The sequence below is a fragment of the Corella eumyota genome, chromosome 4 (assembly GCF_963082875.1).
Source record: "Corella eumyota chromosome 4, kaCorEumy4.1, whole genome shotgun sequence".
In the NCBI taxonomy this organism is placed as follows: Eukaryota; Metazoa; Chordata; class Ascidiacea; order Phlebobranchia; family Corellidae; genus Corella; species Corella eumyota.
Window position 1 is genome coordinate 10,503,606 of NC_137493.1, and position 19,954 is coordinate 10,523,559.

General features: G+C 53.8%; 2 non-coding genes across 2 annotated transcripts; both read left to right on the forward strand.

Annotated features, from left to right (window-relative positions):
* Positions 1-17,746: 17,746 nt before the first annotated feature.
* LOC145751700 (small subunit ribosomal RNA) lies at positions 17,747-19,553 on the forward strand. The gene has a single exon (XR_014283760.1). It is a non-coding gene; the product is annotated as a small subunit ribosomal RNA (ribosomal RNA).
* A 245-nt stretch (positions 19,554-19,798) lies between these two features.
* Positions 19,799-19,952, forward strand: LOC145751691 (5.8S ribosomal RNA). The gene has a single exon (XR_014283752.1). It is a non-coding gene; the product is annotated as a 5.8S ribosomal RNA (ribosomal RNA).
* The last annotated feature ends 2 nt before the right edge of the window (positions 19,953-19,954 follow it).

Consider the following 19,954-nt stretch of genomic DNA (forward strand, 5'->3'; position numbering starts at 1 on the left):
GCACGACATCGGCCGACGCCCGATGAAAAATTTCCCGCACAGAAACGGACGTTTTCAAAAATTGTCGAAATTCGGCAAGTTTGCTACCTCTGTGTCGCGAGACCAGCCCACCGGCGCGCGCGGAAAAACACAAGTCCGGCGAACTTCGAGAATGGCCCGGACAAAGACGCACGACATCGGCCTACGCCCGATGAACAATTTCCCGCAGAGAAACGGACGTTTTCGAAAATTGTCGAAATTCGGCAAGTTTGCTACCTCTGTGTCGCGAGACCAGCCCACTGGCGCGCGCGTAAAAAACACAACTCCGACGACTTTCGAGAATCGCCCGGACAAAGACGCACGACATCGGCCGAAGCCCGATGAACAATTTCCCGCACAGAAACGGACGTTTTCAAAAATTGTCGAAATTCGGCAAGTTTGCTACCTCTGTGTCGCGAGACCAGCCCACCGGCGCGCGCGTAAAAAACACAAGTCCGACGACCTTCGAGAATCGCCCGGACAAAGACGCTCGACATCGGCCGACGCCCGATGAACAATTCCCCGCACAGAAACGGACGTTTTCGAAAATTGTCGAAATTCGGCAAGTTTTCTACCTCTGTGTCGCGAGACCAGCCCACCGGCGCGCGCGGAAAAAACACAAGTCCGACGACCTTCGAGAATGGCCCGAAAAAAGACGCACGACATCGGCCGACGCCCGATGAACAATTTCCCGCACAGAAACGGCCGTTTTCGAAAATTGTCGAAATTCGGCAAGTTTTCTACCTTTGTCGCAAGACCAGCCCACCGGCGCGCGCGTAAAAAACACAAGTCGAGCGACCTTCGAGAATCGCCCGGACAAAGACGCACGACATCGGCCGACGCCCGATGAACAATTTCTCGCACAGAAACGGCCGTTTTCGAAAATTGTCCGGCGAGCGCGTAAAAAACACAAGTTCGACGACTTTCGAGAATCGCCCGGACAAAGACGTACGACATCGGCCGACGCCCGATGAACAATTCCCCGCACAGAAACGGACGTTTTTGAAAATTGTCGAAATTCGGCAAGTTTTCTACCTCTGATTCGCGAGACCAGCCCACCGGCACGCGCGTAAAAAACACAAGTCCGACGACCTTCGAGAATGGCCCGGACAAAGACGCACGACATCGGCCGACGCCCGATGAAAAATTTCCCGCACAGAAACGGACGTTTTCAAAAATTGTCGAAATTCGGCAAGTTTGCTACCTCTGTGTCGCGAGACCAGCCCACCGGCGCGCGCGGAAAAACACAAGTCCGGCGAACTTCGAGAATGGCCCGGACAAAGACGCACGACATCGGCCTACGCCCGATGAACAATTTCCCGCAGAGAAACGGACGTTTTCGAAAATTGTCGAAATTCGGCAAGTTTGCTACCTCTGTGTCGCGAGACCAGCCCACCGGCGCGCGCGTAAAAAACACAAGTCCGACGACTTTCGAGAATCGCCCGGACAAAGACGCACGACATCGGCCAAAGCCCGATGAACAATTTCCCGCACAGAAACGGACGTTTTCAAAAATTGTCGAAATTCGGCAAGTTTGCTACCTCTGTGTCGCGAGACCAGCCCACCGGCGCGCGCGTAAAAAACACAAGTCCGACGACCTTCGAGAATCGCCCGGACAAAGACGCTCGACATCGGCCGACGCCCGATGAACAATTCCCCGCACAGAAACGGACGTTTTCGAAAATTGTCGAAATTCGGCAAGTTTTCTACCTCTGTGTCGCGAGACCAGCCCACCGGCGCGCGCGTAAAAAACACAAGTCGAGCGACCTTCGAGAATCGCCCGGACAAAGACGCACGACATCGGCCGACGCCCGATGAACAATTTCTCGCACAGAAACGGCCGTTTTCGAAAATTGTCCGGCGAGCGCGTAAAAAACACAAGTCCGACGACTTTCGAGAATCGCCCGGACAAAGACGTACGACATCGGCCGACGCCCGATGAACAATTCCCCGCACAGAAACGGACGTTTTTGAAAATTGTCGAAATTCGGCAAGTTTTCTACCTCTGATTCGCGAGACCAGCCCAACGGCACGCGCGTAAAAAACACAAGTCCGACGACCTTCGAGAATGGCCCGGACAAAGACGCACGACATCGGCCGACGCCCGATGAAAAATTTCCCGCACAGAAACGGACGTTTTCAAAAATTGTCGAAATTCGGCAAGTTTGCTACCTCTGTGTCGCGAGACCAGCCCACCGGCGCGCGCAGAAAAAACACAAGTCCGGCGACCTTCGAAAATCGCCCGGACAAAGACGCACGACATCGGCCGACGCCCGATGAACAATTCCCCCCACAGAAACGGACGTTTTCGAAATTTGTCAACATTCGGCAAGTTTGCTACCTTTGTCGCGAGACCAGCCCACCGGCGCGCGCGTAAAAAACACAAGTCAAGCGGCCTTCGAGAATCGCCCGGACAAATATGCACGACATCGGCCGACGCCCGATGAACAATTTTCCGCATTGAAACGGAAGTTTTTGAAAATTGTCGAAATTCGGCAAGTTTGCTACCTTTGTCGCAAGACCAGCCTACCGGCGCGCGCATAAAAAACACAAGTCCGACGACCTTCGAGAATCGCCCGGACAAAGACGCACGACATCGGCCGACGCCCGATGAACAATTCCCCGAACAGAAACGGACGTTTTCGAAAATTGTCGAAATTCGGCAAGTTTTCTACCTCTGTGTCGCGAGACCAGCCCACCGGCACGCGCGTAAAAAACACAAGTCCGACGACCTTCGAGAATGGCCCGGACAAAGACGCACGACATCGGCCGACGCTCGATGAACAATTTCCCGCACAGAAACGGACGTTTTCGAAAATTGTCGAAGTTCGTCAAGTTTTCTACCTCTGTGTCGCGAGACCAGCCCACCGGCGCCCCCGGAAAAACACAAGTCCGGCGAACTTCGAGAATGGCCCGGACAAAGACGCACGACATCGGCCTACGCCCGATGAACAATTTCCCGCAGAGAAACGGACGTTTTCGAAAATTGTCGAAATTCGGCAAGTTTGCTACCTCTGTGTCGCGAGACCAGCCCACCGGCGAGCGCGTAAAAAACACAAGTCCGACGACTTTCGAGAATCGCCCGGACAAAGACGTACGACATCGGCCGACGCCCGATGAACAATTCCCCGCACGGAAACGGACGTTTTTGAAAATTGTCGAAATTCGGCAAGTTTTCTACCTCTGATTCGCGAGACCAGCCCAACGGCACGCGCGTAAAAAACACAAGTCCGACGACCTTCGAGAATGGCCCGGACAAAGACGCACGACATCGGCCGACGCCCGATGAAAAATTTCCCGCACAGAAACGGACGTTTTCAAAAATTGTCGAAATTCGGCAAGTTTGCTACCTCTGTGTCGCGAGACCAGCCCACCGGCGCGCGCAGAAAAAACACAAGTCCGGCGACCTTCGAAAATCGCCCGGACAAAGACGCACGACATCGGCCGACGCCCGATGAACAATTCCCCCCACAGAAACGGACGTTTTCGAAATTTGTCAACATTCGGCAAGTTTGCTACCTTTGTCGCGAGACCAGCCCACCGGCGCGCGCGTAAAAAACACAAGTCAAGCGGTCTTCGAGAATCGCCCGGACAAATATGCACGACATCGGCCGACGCCCGATGAACAATTTTCCGCATTGAAACGGAAGTTTTTGAAAATTGTCGAAATTCGGCAAGTTTGCTACCTTTGTCGCAAGACCAGCCTACCGGCGCGCGCATAAAAAACACAAGTCCGACGACCTTCGAGAATCGCCCGGACAAAGACGCACGACATCGGCCGACGCCCGATGAACAATTCCCCGAACAGAAACGGACGTTTTCGAAAATTGTCGAAATTCGGCAAGTTTTCTACCTCTGTGTCGCGAGACCAGCCCACCGGCACGCGCGTAAAAAACACAAGTCCGACGACCTTCGAGAATGGCCCGGACAAAGACGCACGACATCGGCCGACGCTCGATGAACAATTTCCCGCACAGAAACGGACGTTTTCGAAAATTGTCGAAGTTCGTCAAGTTTTCTACCTCTGTGTCGCGAGACCAGCCCACCGGCGCGCCCGGAAAAACACAAGTCCGGCGAACTTCGAGAATGGCCCGGACAAAGACGCACGACATCGGCCGACGCCCGATGAACAATTTCCCGCACAGAAACGGACGTTTTCAAAAATTGTCGAAATTCGGCAAGTTTGCTACCTCTGTGTCGCGAGACCAGCCCACCGGCGCGCGCGGAGAAAACACAAGTCCGGCGAACTTCGAGAATGGCCCGGACAAAGACGCACGACATCGGCCGACGCCCGCTGAACAATTTCTCGCAGAGAAACGGACGTTTTCAATAATTGTCGAAATTCGGCAAGTTTGCTACCTCTGTGTCGCGAGACCAGCCCACCGGCGCGCGCGTAAAAAACACAAGTCCGACGACCTTCGAGAATCGCCCGGACAAAGACGCTCGACATCGGCCGACGCCCGATGAACAATTCCCCGCACAGAAACGGACGTTTTCGAAAATTGTCGAAATTCGGCAAGTTTTCTACCTCTGTGTCGCGAGACCAGCCCACCGGCACGCGCGGAAAAAACACAAGTCCGACGACCTTCGAGAATGGCCCGGAAAAAGACGCACGACATCGGCCGACGCCCGATGAACAATTTCCCGCACAGAAACGGCCGTTTTCGAAAATTTTCGAAATTCGGCAAGTTTTCTACCTTTGTCGCAAGACCAGCCCACCGGCGCGCGCGTAAAAAACACAAGTCGAGTGACCTTCGAGAATCGCCCGGACAAAGACGCACGACATCGGCCGACGCCCGATGAACAATTTCCCGCACAGAAACGGACGTTTTCGAAAATTGTCGAAATTCGGCAAGTTTTCTACCTTTGTCGCAAGACCAGCCCACCGGCGCGCGCGTAAAAAACACAAGTCGAGCGACCTTCGAGAATCGCCCGGACAAAGACGCACGACATCGGCTGACGCCCGATGAACAATTCCCCGAACAGAAACGGACGTTTTCGAAAATTGGCGAAGTTCGTCAAGTTTTCTACCTCTGTGTCGCGAGACCAGCCCACCGGCGCGCGCGGAAAAACACAAGTCCGGCGAACTTCGAGAATGGCCCGGACAAAGACGCACGACATCGACCTACGCCCGATGAACAATTTCCCGCAGAGAAACGGACGTTTTCGAAAATTGTCGAAATTCGGCAAGTTTGCTACCTCTGTGTCGCGAGACCAGCCCACCGGCGCGCGCGTAAAAAACACAAGTCCGACGACTTTCGAGAATCGCCCGGACAAAGACGTACGACATCGGCCGACGCCCGATGAACAATTCCCCGCACAGAAACGGACGTTTTCGAAAATTGTCGAGATTCGGCAAGTTTTCTACCTCTGATTCGCGAGACCAGCCCACCGGCACGCGCGTAAAAAACACAAGTCCGACGACCTTCGAGAATGGCCCGGACAAAGACGCACGACATCGGCCGACGCCCGATGAACAATTCCCCGCACAGAAACGGACGTTTTCGAAAATTGTCAAAATTCGGCAAGTTTGCTACCTCTGTGTCGCGAGACCAGCCCACCGGCGCGCGCGGAAAAACACAAGTCCGTCGAACTTCGAGAATGGCCCGGACAAAGACGCACGACATCGGCCGACGCCCGATGAAAAATTTCCCGCACAGAAACGGACGTTTTCAAAAATTGTCGAAATTCGGCAAGTTTGCTACCTCTGTGTCGCGAGACCAGCCCACCGGCGCGAGCAGAAAAAACACAATTCCGGCGACCTTCGAGAATCGCCCGGACAAAGACGCACGACATCGGACGACGCCCGATGAACAATTCCCCCCACAGAAACGGACGTTTTCGAAATTTGTCGACATTCGGCAAGTTTGCTACCTTTGTCGCGAGACCAGCCTACCGGCGCGCGCGTAAAAAACACAAGTCAAGCGGCCTTCGAGAATCGCTCGGACAAATATGCACGACATCGGCCGACGCCCGATGAACAATTTTCCGCACAGAAACGGACGTTTTCGAAAATTGTCGAAATTCGGCAAGTTTTCTACCTTTGTCGCGAGACCAGCCCACCGGCGCGTGCGTAAAAAACAAAAGTCAAGCAACCTTCGAAAATCGCCCGGACAAAGACGCACGACATCGGCCGACGCCCGATGAACAATTCCCCGCACAGAAACGGACGTTTTCGAAAATTGTCGAAATTCGGCAAGTTTTCTACCTCTGTGTCGCGAGACCAGCCCACCGGCGCGCGCGGAAAAACACAAGTCCGTCGAACTTCGAGAATGGCCCGGACAAAGACCGGCAAAATTTTTTTCGAAATTTGTCGACATTCGGCAAGTTTGCTACTTTTGTCGCGAGACCAGCCTACCGGCGCGCGCGTAAAAAACACAAGTCAAGCGGCCTTCGAGAATCGCCCGGACAAATATGCACGACATCGGCCGACGCCCGATGAACAATTTTCCGCATTGAAACGGAAGTTTTTGAAAATTGTCGAAATTCGGCAAGTTTGCTACCTCTGTGTCGCGAGACCAGCCCACCGGCGCGCGCGGAAAAAACACAAGTCCGACGACTTTCGAGAATCGCCCGGACAAAGACGTACGACATCGGACGACGCCCGATGAACAATTCCCCGCTCAGAAACGGACGTTTTCGAAAATTGTCGAAATTCGGCAAGTTTTCTACCTCTGTGTCGCGAGACCAGCCCACCGGCACGCGCGTAAAAAACACAAGTCCGACGACCTTCGAGAATGGCCCGGACAAAGACGCACGACATCGGCCGACGCCCGATGAACAATTTCCCGCACAGAAACGGACGTTTTCGAAAATTGTCGAAGTTCGTCAAGTTTTCTACCTCTGTGTCGCGAGACCAGCCCACCGGCGCGCGCGGAAAAACACAAGTCCGGCGAACTTCGAGAATCGCCCGGACAAAGACGCACGACATCGACCTACGCCCGATGAACAATTTCCCGCAGAGAAACGGACGTTTTCGAAAATTGTCGAAATTCGGCAAGTTTGCTACCTCTGTGTCGCGAGACCAGCCCACCGGCGCGCGCGTAAAAAACACAAGTCCGACGACTTTCGAGAATCGCCCGGACAAAGACGTACGACATCGGCCGACGCCCGATGAACAATTCCCCGCACAGAAACGGACGTTTTCAAAAATTGTCGAGATTCGGCAAGTTTTCTACCTCTGATTCGCGAGACCAGCCCACCGGCACGCGCGTAAAAAACACAAGTCCGACGACCTTCGAGAATGGCCCGGACAAAGACGCACGACATCGGCCGACGCCCGATGAACAATTCCCCGCACAGAAACGGACGTTTTCGAAAATTGTCAAAATTCGGCAAGTTTGCTAGCTCTGTGTCGCGAGACCAGCCCACCGGCGCGCGCGGAAAAACACAAGTCCGTCGAACTTCGAGAATGGCCCGGACAAAGACGCACGACATCGGCCGACGCCCGATGAAAAATTTCCCGCACAGAAATGGACGTTTTCAAAAATTGTCGAAATTCGGCAAGTTTGCTACCTCTGTGTCGCGAGACCAGCCCACCGGCGCGAGCAGAAAAAACACAATTCCGGCGACCTTCGAGAATCGCCCGGACAAAGACGCACGACATCGGACGACGCCCGATGAACAATTCCCCCCACAGAAACGGACGTTTTCGAAATTTGTCGACATTCGGCAAGTTTGCTACCTTTGTCGCGAGACCAGCCTACCGGCGCGCGCGTAAAAAACACAAGTCAAGCGGCCTTCGAGAATCGCTCGGACAAATATGCACGACATCGGCCGACGCCCGATGAACAATTTTCCGCACAGAAACGGACGTTTTCGAAAATTGTCGAAATTCGGCAAGTTTTCTACCTTTGTTGCGAGACCAGCCCACCGGCGCGTGCGTAAAAAACAAAAGTCAAGCGACCTTCGAAAATCGCCCGGACAAAGACGCACGACATCGGCCGACGCCCGATGAACAATTCCCCGCACAGAAACGGACGTTTTCGAAAATTGTCGAAATTCGGCAAGTTTTCTACCTCTGTGTCGCGAGACCAGCCCACCGGCGCGCGCGGAAAAACACAAGTCCGGCGAACTTCGAGAATGGTCCGGACAAAGACGCACGACATCGGCCGACGCCCGATGAACAATATCCCGCACAGAAACGGACGTTTTCCAAAATTGTCGAAATTCGGCAAGTTTTCTACCTCTGTATCGCGAGACCAGCCCACCGGCGCGCGCGGAGAAAACACAAGTCCGGCGATCTTCGAGAATCGCCCGGACAAAGACGCACGACATCGGCCGACGCCCGATGAACAATTCCCCCCACAGAAACGGACGTTTTCGAAATTTGTCGACATTCGGCAAGTTTGCTACCTTTGTCGCGAGACCAGCCCACCGGCGCGCGCGTAAAAAACACAAGTCATGCGGCCTTCGAGAATCGCCCGGACAAATATGCACGACATCGGCCAACGCCCGATGAACATTTTCCCGCACAGAAACGGACGTTTTCGAAAATTGTCGAAATTCGGCAAGTTTTCTACCTTTGTCGCGAGACCAGCCCACCGGCGCGTGCGTAAAAAACAAAAGTCAAGCGACCTTCGAAAATCGCCCGGACAAAGACGCACGACATCGGCCGACGCCCGATGAACAATTCCCCGCACAGAAACGGACGTTTTCGAAAATTGTCGAAATTCGGCAAGTTTGCTACCTCTGTGTCGCGAGACCAGCCCACCGGCGCGCGTGGAAAAACACAAGTCCGGCGAACTTCGAGAATGGCCCGGACAAAGACGCACGACATCGGCCGACGCCCGATGAACAATTTCCCGCACAGAAACGGACGTTTTCAAAAATTGTCGAAATTCGGCAAGTTTTCTACCTCTGTGTCGCGAGATCAGCCCACCGGCGCGCGCGGAGAAAACACAAGTCCGGCGACTTTCGAGAATCGCCCGGACAAAGACGCACGACATCGGCCGACGCCCGATGAACAATTCCCCCCACAGAAACGGACGTTTTCGAAATTTGTCGACATTCGGCAAGTTTGCTACCTTTGTCGCGAGACCAGCCCACCGGCGCGCGCGTAAAAAACACAAGTCAAGCGGCCTTCGAGAATCGCCCGGACAAATATGCACGACATCGGCCGACGCCCGATGAACAATTTCCCGCACAGAAACGGACGTTTTCGAAAATTGTCGAAATTCGGCAAGTTTTCTACCTTTGTCGCAAGACCAGCCTACCGGCGCGCGCATAAAAAACACAAGTCCGGCGACTTTCGAAAATCGCCCGGACAAAGACGCACGACATCGGCCGACGCCCGATGAACAATTTCCCGCACAGAAACGCACGTTTTAGAAAATTGTCGAAATTCGACATGTTTGCTACCTTTGTCGCGAGACCAGCCCACCGGCGCGCGCGTGAAAAACACAAGTCCGGCGACTTTCGAAAATCGCCCAGAAAAAGACGCACGACATCGGCCGACGCCCGATGAACAATTCCCCGCACAGAAACGGACGTTTTCGAAAATTGTCAAAATTCGGCAAGTTTGCTACCTCTGTGTCGCGAGACCAGCCCACCGGCGCGCGCGGAAAAACACAAGTCCGTCGAACTTCGAGAATGGCCCGGACAAAGACGCACGACATCGGCCGACGCCCGATGAAAAATTTCCCGCACAGAAACGGACGTTTTCAAAAATTGTCGAAATTCGGCAAGTTTGCTACCTCTGTGTCGCGAGACCAGCCCACCGGCGCGAGCAGAAAAAACACAATTCCGGCGACCTTCGAGAATCGCCCGGACAAAGACGCACGACATCGGCCGACGCCCGATGAACAATTCCCCCCACAGAAACGGACGTTTTCGAAATTTGTCGACGTTCGGCAAGTTTGCTACCTTTGTCGCGAGACCAGCCTACCGGCGCGCGCGTAAAAAACACAAGTCAAGCGGCCTTCGAGAATCGCCCGGACAAATATGCACGACATCGGCCGACGCCCGATGAACAATTTTCCGCATTGAAACGGAAGTTTTTGAAAATTGTCGAAATTCGGCAAGTTTGCTACTTTTGTCGCGAGACCAGCCTACCGGCGCGTGCATAAAAAACACAAGTCCGACGACCTTCGAGAATGGCCCGGACAAAGACGCACGATATCGGCCGACGCCCGATGAACAATTCCACGCACAAAAACGAACGTTTTCGAAAATTGTCGAAATTCGGCAAGTTTTCTACCTCTGTGTCGCGAGACCAGCCCACCGGCACGCGCGTAAAAAACACAAGTCCGACGACCTTCGAGAATGGCCCGGACAAAGACGCACGACATCGGCCGACGCCCGATGAACAATTTCCCGCACAGAAACGGACGTTTTCGAAAATTGTCGAAATTCGGCAAGTTTTCGACCTTTGTCGCGAGACCAGCCCACCGGCGCGTGCGTAAAAAACAAAAGTCAAGCAACCTTCGAAAATCGCCCGGACAAAGACGCACGACATCGGCCGACGCCCGATGAACAATTCCCCGCACAGAAACGGACGTTTTCGAAAATTGTCGAAATTCGGCAAGTTTTCTACCTCTGTGTCGCGAGACCAGCCCACCGGCGCGCGCGGAAAAACACAAGTCCGTCGAACTTCGAGAATGGCCCGGACAAAGACCGGCAAAATTTTTTTCGAAATTTGTCGACATTCGGCAAGTTTGCTACTTTTGTCGCGAGACCAGCCTACCGGCGCGCGCGTAAAAAACACAAGTCAAGCGGCCTTCGAGAATCGCCGGGACAAATATGCACGACATCGGCCGACGCCCGATGAACAATTTTCCGCATTGAAACGGAAGTTTTTGAAAATTGTCGAAATTCGGCAAGTTTGCTACCTCTGTGTCGCGAGACCAGCCCACCGGCGCGCGCGGAAAAAACACAAGTCCGACGACTTTCGAGAATCGCCCGGACAAAGACGTACGACATCGGACGACGCCCGATGAACAATTCCCCGCTCAGAAACGGACGTTTTCGAAAATTGTCGAAATTCGGCAAGTTTTCTACCTCTGTGTCGCGAGACCAGCCCACCGGCACGCGCGTAAAAAACACAAGTCCGACGACCTTCGAGAATGGCCCGGACAAAGACGCACGACATCGGCCGACGCCCGATGAACAATTTCCGCAACAGAAACGGACGTTTTCGAAAATTGTCAAAATTCGGCAAGTTTGCTACCTCTGTGTCGCGAGACCAGCCCACCGGCGCGCGCGGAAAAACACAAGTCCGTCGAACTTCGAGAATGGCCCGGACAAAGACGCACGACATCGGCCGACGCCCGATGAAAAATTTCCCGCACAGAAACGGACGTTTTCAAAAATTGTCGAAATTCGGCAAGTTTGCTACCTCTGTGTCGCGAGACCAGCCCACCGGCGCGCGCGTAAAAAACACAAGTCCGACGACTTTCGAGAATCGCCCGGACAAAGACGTACGACATCGGCCGACGCCCGATGAACAATTCCCCGCACAGAAACGGACGTTTTCGAAAATTGTCGAGATTCGGCAAGTTTTCTACCTCTGATTCGCGAGACCAGCCCACCGGCACGCGCGTAAAAAACACAAGTCCGACGACCTTCGAGAATGGCCCGGACAAAGACGCACGACATCGGCCGACGCCCGATGAACAATTCCCCGCACAGAAACGGACGTTTTCGAAAATTGTCAAAATTCGGCAAGTTTGCTACCTCTGTGTCGCGAGACCAGCCCACCGGCGCGCGCGGAAAAACACAAGTCCGTCGAACTTCGAGAATGGCCCGGACAAAGACGCACGACATCGGCCGACGCCCGATGAAAAATTTCCCGCACAGAAACGGACGTTTTCGAAAATTGTCGAAATTCGGCAAGTTTGCTACCTCTGTGTCGCGAGACCAGCCCACCGGCGCGCGCGTAAAAAACACAAGTCCGACGACTTTCGAGAATCGCCCGGACAAAGACGTACGACATCGGCCGACGCCCGATGAACAATTCCCCGCACAGAAACGGAAGTTTTCGAAAATTGTCGAGATTCGGCAAGTTTTCTACCTCTGATTCGCGAGACCAGCCCACCGGCACGCGCGTAAAAAACACAAGTCCGACGAACTTCGAGAATGGCCCGGACAAAGACGCACGACATCGGCCGACGCCCGATGAACAATTCCCCGCACAGAAACGGACGTTTTCGAAAATTGTCAAAATTCGGCAAGTTTGCTACCTCTGTGTCGCGAGACCAGCCCACCGGCGCGCGCGGAAAAACACAAGTCCGTCGAACTTCGAGAATGGCCCGGACAAAGACGCACGACATCGGCCGACGCCCGATGAAAAATTTCCCGCACAGAAACGGACGTTTTCGAAAATTGTCGAGATTCGGCAAGTTTTCTACCTCTGATTCGCGAGACCAGCCCACCGGCACGCGCGTAAAAAACACAAGTCCGACGACCTTCGAGAATGGCCCGGACAAAGACGCACGACATCGGCCGACGCCCGATGAACAATTCCCCGCACAGAAACGGACGTTTTCGAAAATTGTCAAAATTCGGCAAGTTTGCTACCTCTGTGTCGCGAGACCAGCCCACCGGCGCGCGCGGAAAAACACAAGTCCGTCGAACTTCGAGAATGGCCCGGACAAAGACGCACGACATCGGCCGACGCCCGATGAACAATTCCCCGCACAGAAACGGACGTTTTCGAAAATTGTCGAGATTCGGCAAGTTTTCTACCTCTGATTCGCGAGACCAGCCCACCGGCACGCGCGTAAAAAACACAAGTCCGACGACCTTCGAGAATGGCCCGGACAAAGACGCACGACATCGGCCGACGCCCGATGAACAATTCCCCGCACAGAAACGGACGTTTTCGAAAATTGTCAAAATTCGGCAAGTTTGCTACCTCTGTGTCGCGAGACCAGCCCACCGGCGCGCGCGGAAAAACACAAGTCCGTCGAACTTCGAGAATGGCCCGGACAAAGACGCACGACATCGGCCGACGCCCGATGAAAAATTTCCCGCACAGAAACGGACGTTTTCGAAAATTGTCGAAATTCGGCAAGTTTGCTACCTCTGTGTCGCGAGACCAGCCCACCGGCGCGCGCGTAAAAAACACAAGTCCGACGACTTTCGAGAATCGCCCGGACAAAGACGTACGACATCGGCCGACGCCCGATGAACAATTCCCCGCACAGAAACGGAAGTTTTCGAAAATTGTCGAGATTCGGCAAGTTTTCTACCTCTGATTCGCGAGACCAGCCCACCGGCACGCGCGTAAAAAACACAAGTCCGACGAACTTCGAGAATGGCCCGGACAAAGACGCACGACATCGGCCGACGCCCGATGAACAATTCCCCGCACAGAAACGGACGTTTTCGAAAATTGTCAAAATTCGGCAAGTTTGCTACCTCTGTGTCGCGAGACCAGCCCACCGGCGCGCGCGGAAAAACACAAGTCCGTCGAACTTCGAGAATGGCCCGGACAAAGACGCACGACATCGGCCGACGCCCGATGAAAAATTTCCCGCACAGAAACGGACGTTTTCAAAAATTGTCGAAATTCGGCAAGTCTGCTACCTCTGTGTCGCGAGACCAGCCCACCGGCGCGAGCAGAAAAAACACAATTCCGGCGACCTTCGAGAATCGCCCGGACAAAGACGCACGACATCGGCCGACGCCCGATGAACAATTCCCCCCACAGAAACGGACGTTTTCGAAATTTGTCGACGTTCGGCAAGTTTGCTACCTTTGTCGCGAGACCAGCCTACCGGCGCGCGCGTAAAAAACACAAGTCAAGCGGCCTTCGAGAATCGCCCGGACAAATATGCACGACATCGGCCGACGCCCGATGAACAATTTTCCGCATTGAAACGGAAGTTTTTGAAAATTGTCGAAATTCGGCAAGTTTGCTACTTTTGTCGCGAGACCAGCCTACCGGCGAGTGCATAAAAAACACAAGTCCGACGACCTTCGAGAATGGCCCGGACAAAGACGCACGACATCGGCCGACGCCCGATGAACAATTTCCCGCACAGAAACGGACGTTTTCGAAAATTGTCGAAATTCGGCAAGTTTTCTACCTTTGTCGCGAGACCAGCCCACCGGCGCGTGCGTAAAAAACAAAAGTCAAGCAACCTTCGAAAATCGCCCGGACAAAGACGCACGACATCGGCCGACGCCCGATGAACAATTCCCCGCACAGAAACGGACGTTTTCGAAAATTGTCGAAATTCGGCAAGTTTTCTACCTCTGTGTTGCGAGACCAGCCCACCGGCGCGCGCGGAAAAACACAAGTCCGTCGAACTTCGAGAATGGCCCGGACAAAGACGCACGACATCGGCCGACGCCCGATGAAAAATTTCCCGCACAGAAACGGACGTTTTCAAAAATTGTCGAAATTCGGCAAGTTTGCTACCTCTGTGTCGCGAGACCAGCCCACCGGCGCGAGCAGAAAAAACACAATTCCGGCGACCTTCGAGAATCGCCCGGACAAAGACGCACGACATCGGACGACGCCCGATGAACAATTCCCCCCACAGAAACGGACGTTTTCGAAATTTGTCGACATTCGGCAAGTTTGCTACCTTTGTCGCGAGACCAGCCTACCGGCGCGCGCGTAAAAAACACAAGTCAAGCGGCCTTCGAGAATCGCTCGGACAAATATGCACGACATCGGCCGACGCCCGATGAACAATTTTCCGCACAGAAACGGACGTTTTCGAAAATTGTCGAAATTCGGCAAGTTTTCTACCTTTGTCGCGAGACCAGCCCACCGGCGCGTGCGTAAAAAACAAAAGTCAAGCGACCTTCGAAAATCGCCCGGACAAAGACGCACGACATCGGCCGACGCCCGATGAACAATTCCCCGCACAGAAACGGACGTTTTCGAAAATTGTCGAAATTCGGCAAGTTTTCTACCTCTGTGTCGCGAGACCAGCCCACCGGCGCGCGCGGAAAAACACAAGTCCGGCGAACTTCGAGAATGGTCCGGACAAAGACGCACGACATCGGCCGACGCCCGATGAACAATATCCCGCACAGAAACGGACGTTTTCCAAAATTGTCGAAATTCGGCAAGTTTTCTACCTCTGTGTCGCGAGACCAGCCCACCGGCGCGCGCGGAGAAAACACAAGTCCGGCGATCTTCGAAAATCGCCCGGACAAAGACGCACGACATCGGCCGACGCCCGATGAACAATTCCCCCCACAGAAACGGACGTTTTCGAAATTTGTCGACATTCGGCAAGTTTGCTACCTTTGTCGCGAGACCAGCCCACCGGCGCGCGCGTAAAAAACACAAGTCATGCGGCCTTCGAGAATCGCCCGGACAAATATGCACGACATCGGCCAACGCCCGATGAACAATTTCCCGCACAGAAACAGACGTTTTCGAAAATTGTCGAAATTCGGCAAGTTTTCTACCTTTGTCGCGAGACCAGCCCACCGGCGCGTGCGTAAAAAACAAAAGTCAAGCGACCTTCGAAAATCGCCCGGACAAAGACGCACGACATCGGCCGACGCCCGATGAACAATTCCCCGCACAGAAACGGACGTTTTCGAAAATTGTCGAAATTCGGCAAGTTTGCTACCTCTGTGTCGCGAGACCAGCCCACCGGCGCGCGTGGAAAAACACAAGTCCGGCGAACTTCGAGAATGGCCCGGACAAAGACGCACGACATCGGCCGACGCCCGATGAACAATTTCCCGCACAGAAACGGACGTTTTCAAAAATTGTCGAAATTCGGCAAGTTTTCTACCTCTGTGTCGCGAGATCAGCCCACCGGCGCGCGCGGAGAAAACACAAGTCCGGCGACTTTCGAGAATCGCCCGGACAAAGACGCACGACATCGGCCGACGCCCGATGAACAATTCCCCCCACAGAAACGGACGTTTTCGAAATTTGTCGACATTCGGCAAGTTTGCTACCTTTGTCGCGAGACCAGCCCACCGGCGCGCGCGTAAAAAACACAAGTCAAGCGGCCTTCGAGAATCGCCCGGACAAATATGCACGACATCGGCCGACGCCCGATGAACAATTTCCCGCACAGAAACGGACGTTTTCGAAAATTGTCGAAATTCGGCAAGTTTTCTACCTTTGTCGCAAGACCAGCCTACCGGCGCGCGCATAAAAAACACAAGTCCGGCGACTTTCGAAAATCGCCCGGACAAAGACGCACGACATCGGCCGACGCCCGATGAACAATTTCCCGCACAGAAACGCACGTTTTGGAAAATTGTCGAAATTCGACATGTTTGCTACCTTTGTCGCGAGACCAGCCCACCGGCGCGCGCGTGAAAAACACAAGTCCGGCGACTTTTGAAAATCGGCCGGACAAAGACGCACGACATCGGCCGACGCCCGATGAACAATTTCCCGCACAGAAACGCACGTTTTGGAAAATTGTCGAAATTCGACATGTTTGCTACCTTTGTCGCGAGACCAGCCCACCGGCGCGCGCGTGAAAAACACAAGTCCGGCGACTTTCGAAAATCGTCCGGACAAAGACGCACGACATCGGCCGACGCCCGATGAACAATTTCCCGCACAGAAACGCACGTTTTGGAAAATTGTCGAAATTCGACATGTTTGCTACCTTTGTCGCGAGACCAGCCCACCGGCGCGCGCGTAAAAAACACAAGTCCGGCGACTTTCGAAAATCGCCCGGACAAAGACGCACGACATCGGCCGACGCCCGATGAACAATTTCCCGCACAGAAACGCACGTTTTGGAAAATTGTCGAAATCGACATGTTTGCTACCTTTGTCGCGAGACCAGCCCACCGGCGCGCGCGTAAAAAACACAAGTCCGGCGACTTTCGAAAATCGCCCGGACAAAGACGCACGACATCGGCCGACGCCCGATGAACAATTTCCCGCACCGAAACTCACGTTTTGGAAAATTGTCGAAATTCGACATGTTTGCTACCTTTGTCGCGAGACCAGCCCACCGGCGCGCGCGTAAAAAACACAAGTCCGGCGACTTTCGAAAATCGCCCGGACAAAGACGCACGACATCGGCCGACGCCCGATGAACAATTTCCCGCACAGAAACGCACGTTTTGGAAAATTGTCGAAATCGACATGTTTGCTACCTTTGTCGCGAGACCAGCCCACCGGCGCGCGTGTAAAAAACACAAGTCCGGCGACTTTCGAAAATCGCCCGGACAAAGACGCACGACATCGGCCGACACCCGATGAACAATTTCCCGCACAGAAACGCACGTTTTGGAAAATTGTCGAAATTCGACAAGTTTGCTACCTTTGTCGCGAAACCAGCTTCCCTGTATACTATGAGGGAAGACGTCGTTGTGGCGAAATGAGCAAATTGGCGATGCGGTTGTCGGTTGAAGGTATTTGGTGACAAAACGATGTGGTGTCGTGCAGGCGATGTGCGCTTTTGGGCAGACTTGATGCTGACCCGCGAAGGCGTCGTAGCTAGTAGCGAAGCTCTGAACGTTAGACGGAAAAAATTAAGTAGCAAATACGAGTTTGTGTTTCGGCGCGCGACCACGGCCTCGGGCCGTAGTTGCGGTGGCCGGTGCGCACGCAAGTGACGGTTTTCTCGGTTCGCTTTTGTTGGGCGTTCCTGGTGTTGTATGCAAACGCAGCCCGCGCGCGGCTTCGCCCGAAAGGGCGTCTGGCCGGTGTCGACGGCGTCCAGATCGCGGCTTACGCCGGGTTTGAGGAGCTAAGCAAAAATAGTGATTGAGTAATACAGTGCGATACCGCGACGGGGAAAGCGAAAGACTCCGTTCGCGTATTTTGTCGGCCGATAGTTACATGGTTGATCCTGCCAGTAGTCATATGCTTGTCTCAAAGATTAAGCCATGCATGTCTCAGTACGAACTTGCGTACGGTAAAACTGCGAATGGGTCATTAAATCAGTCGTGATTCATTTGATCGTAAATTTTACTTGGATAACTGTGGTAATTCTAGAGCTAATACATGCAAAAAGCGCCGACCTTGCGAGAGGCGCGCCTTTATCATATCAAAAACCTGCCGGGCTTCGGCTCGTCTTGTTGGCGACTCGGGATAACTTTGCTGATCGCACGGTCTTGCACCGGCGACGGATCATTCAAGTGTCTGCCCTATCAACTTTCGTCGGTACGGTATTTGCCTACCGAGGTTCTTACGGGTAACGGGGAATCAGGGTTCGATTCCGGAGAGGGAGCCTGAGAAACGGCTACCACATCCAAGGAAGGCAGCAGGCGCGCAAATTACCCATTCCCGACGCGGGGAGGTAGTGACGAAAAATAACGATACAGGACTCTAACGAGGCCCTGTAATTGGAATGAGTACACTGTAAAAATTTTAACGAGTATCCATTGGAGGGCAAGTCTGGTGCCAGCAGCCGCGGTAATTCCAGCTCCAAAAGTGTATATTTAAGTTGTTGCGGTTAAAAAGCTCGTAGTTGGATTTTGGGCGCAGGCGTTCGGCCGGCGCAAGGCGTGCACTGTTCGTTCTGGCTTTACCTCCGGTTTTCCGTCGGTGCTCTTGACTGAGTGTCGGCGGCGGCCGGGACGTTTACCTTGAAAAAATTAGAGTGTTCAAAGCAGGCGCTTCGCCTGGATAGTGTTGCATGGAATAATGAAATAGGACCTCGGTTCTTTTTTGTTGGTTTTCGGAGCGCGAGGTAATGATTAAGAGGGACGGACGGGGGCATTCGTACTGTGCCGTTAGAGGTGAAATTCTTGGATCGGCGCAAGACGAACGACTGCGAAAGCATTTGCCAAGAATGTTTTCTTTAATCAAGAGCGAAAGTCAGAGGTTCAAAGACGATCAGATACCGTCCTAGTTCTGACTATAAACGATGCCAACTAGCGATCGGGGGGCGTTATTTTGACGACCTCTCCGGCAGCTTGCGGGAAACCAAAGTCTTTGGGTTCCGGGGGAAGTATGGTTGCAAAGCTGAAACTAAGGAATTGACGGAAGGGCACCACCAGTAGTGGAGCCTGCGGCTTAATTTGACTCAACACGGGAAATCTCACCCGGCCCGGACACAGCGAGGATTGACAGATTGAGAGCTCTTTCATGATTCTGTGGGTGGTGGTGCATGGCCGTTCTTAGTTGGTGGAGCGATTTGTCTGGTTAATTCCGATAACGAACGAGACTCTGGCTTGCTAAATAGTTACGCGGCCTTCCCGGCCGGCGTTTAACTTCTTAGAGGGACTAGTGGCGTTTAGCCACACGAGATTGAGCAATAACAGGTCTGTGATGCCCTTAGATGTTCGGGGCCGCACGCGCGCTACACTGACCGGATCAACGTGTGTTCGCCTTGGCCGATAGGTCTGGGTAACCCGATGAACCCCGGTCGTGCTAGGGATAGAGAATTGAAATTATTTCGCTTGAACGAGGAATTCCCAGTAAGCGCGAGTCATTAGCTCGCGTTGATTACGTCCCTGCCCTTTGTACACACCGCCCGTCGCTACTACCGATTGAATGGTTTAGTGAGGTCCTCCGATTGGGCCCGTGCTCGACTGGCGACGGTTGGGTCTTGGCCCGAAAAGACGATCTAACTTGATTACTTAGAGGAAGTAAAAGTCGTAACAAGGTTTCCGTAGGTGAACCTGCGGAAGGATCATTAGCGCGAGAAAAAAAATCGAAGAGCGAAAGAGCAAACACCGGGACGGCGACGTGCCTCGGCGCGTCCGCCGCCCCGCGATCAGGAACTTGTTTTGTCGGCGTCGAGTGCCCGAAGGCTTCATGCGGTGCGCGGGCTTGTCGCACTATTTGTTGCGACCGCGACCCGCTCGGCGTCACGCGATTTTTTCAGCCGGATGGCGAATCGAGGTTAGGAATCGAAGAGCGAAAAGCAAACAAACAAACGATGGCTCTTGGCGGTGGATCACTCGGCTCGCGAGTCGATGAAGGACGCAGCAAGCTGCGTGATTTAATGTGAATTGCAGAACACATTGAGCATTGACGATCTGAACGCGTATTGCGGCCTCGGGTTCATCCCGGGACCGCGTCCGTCTCAGGGTCGCA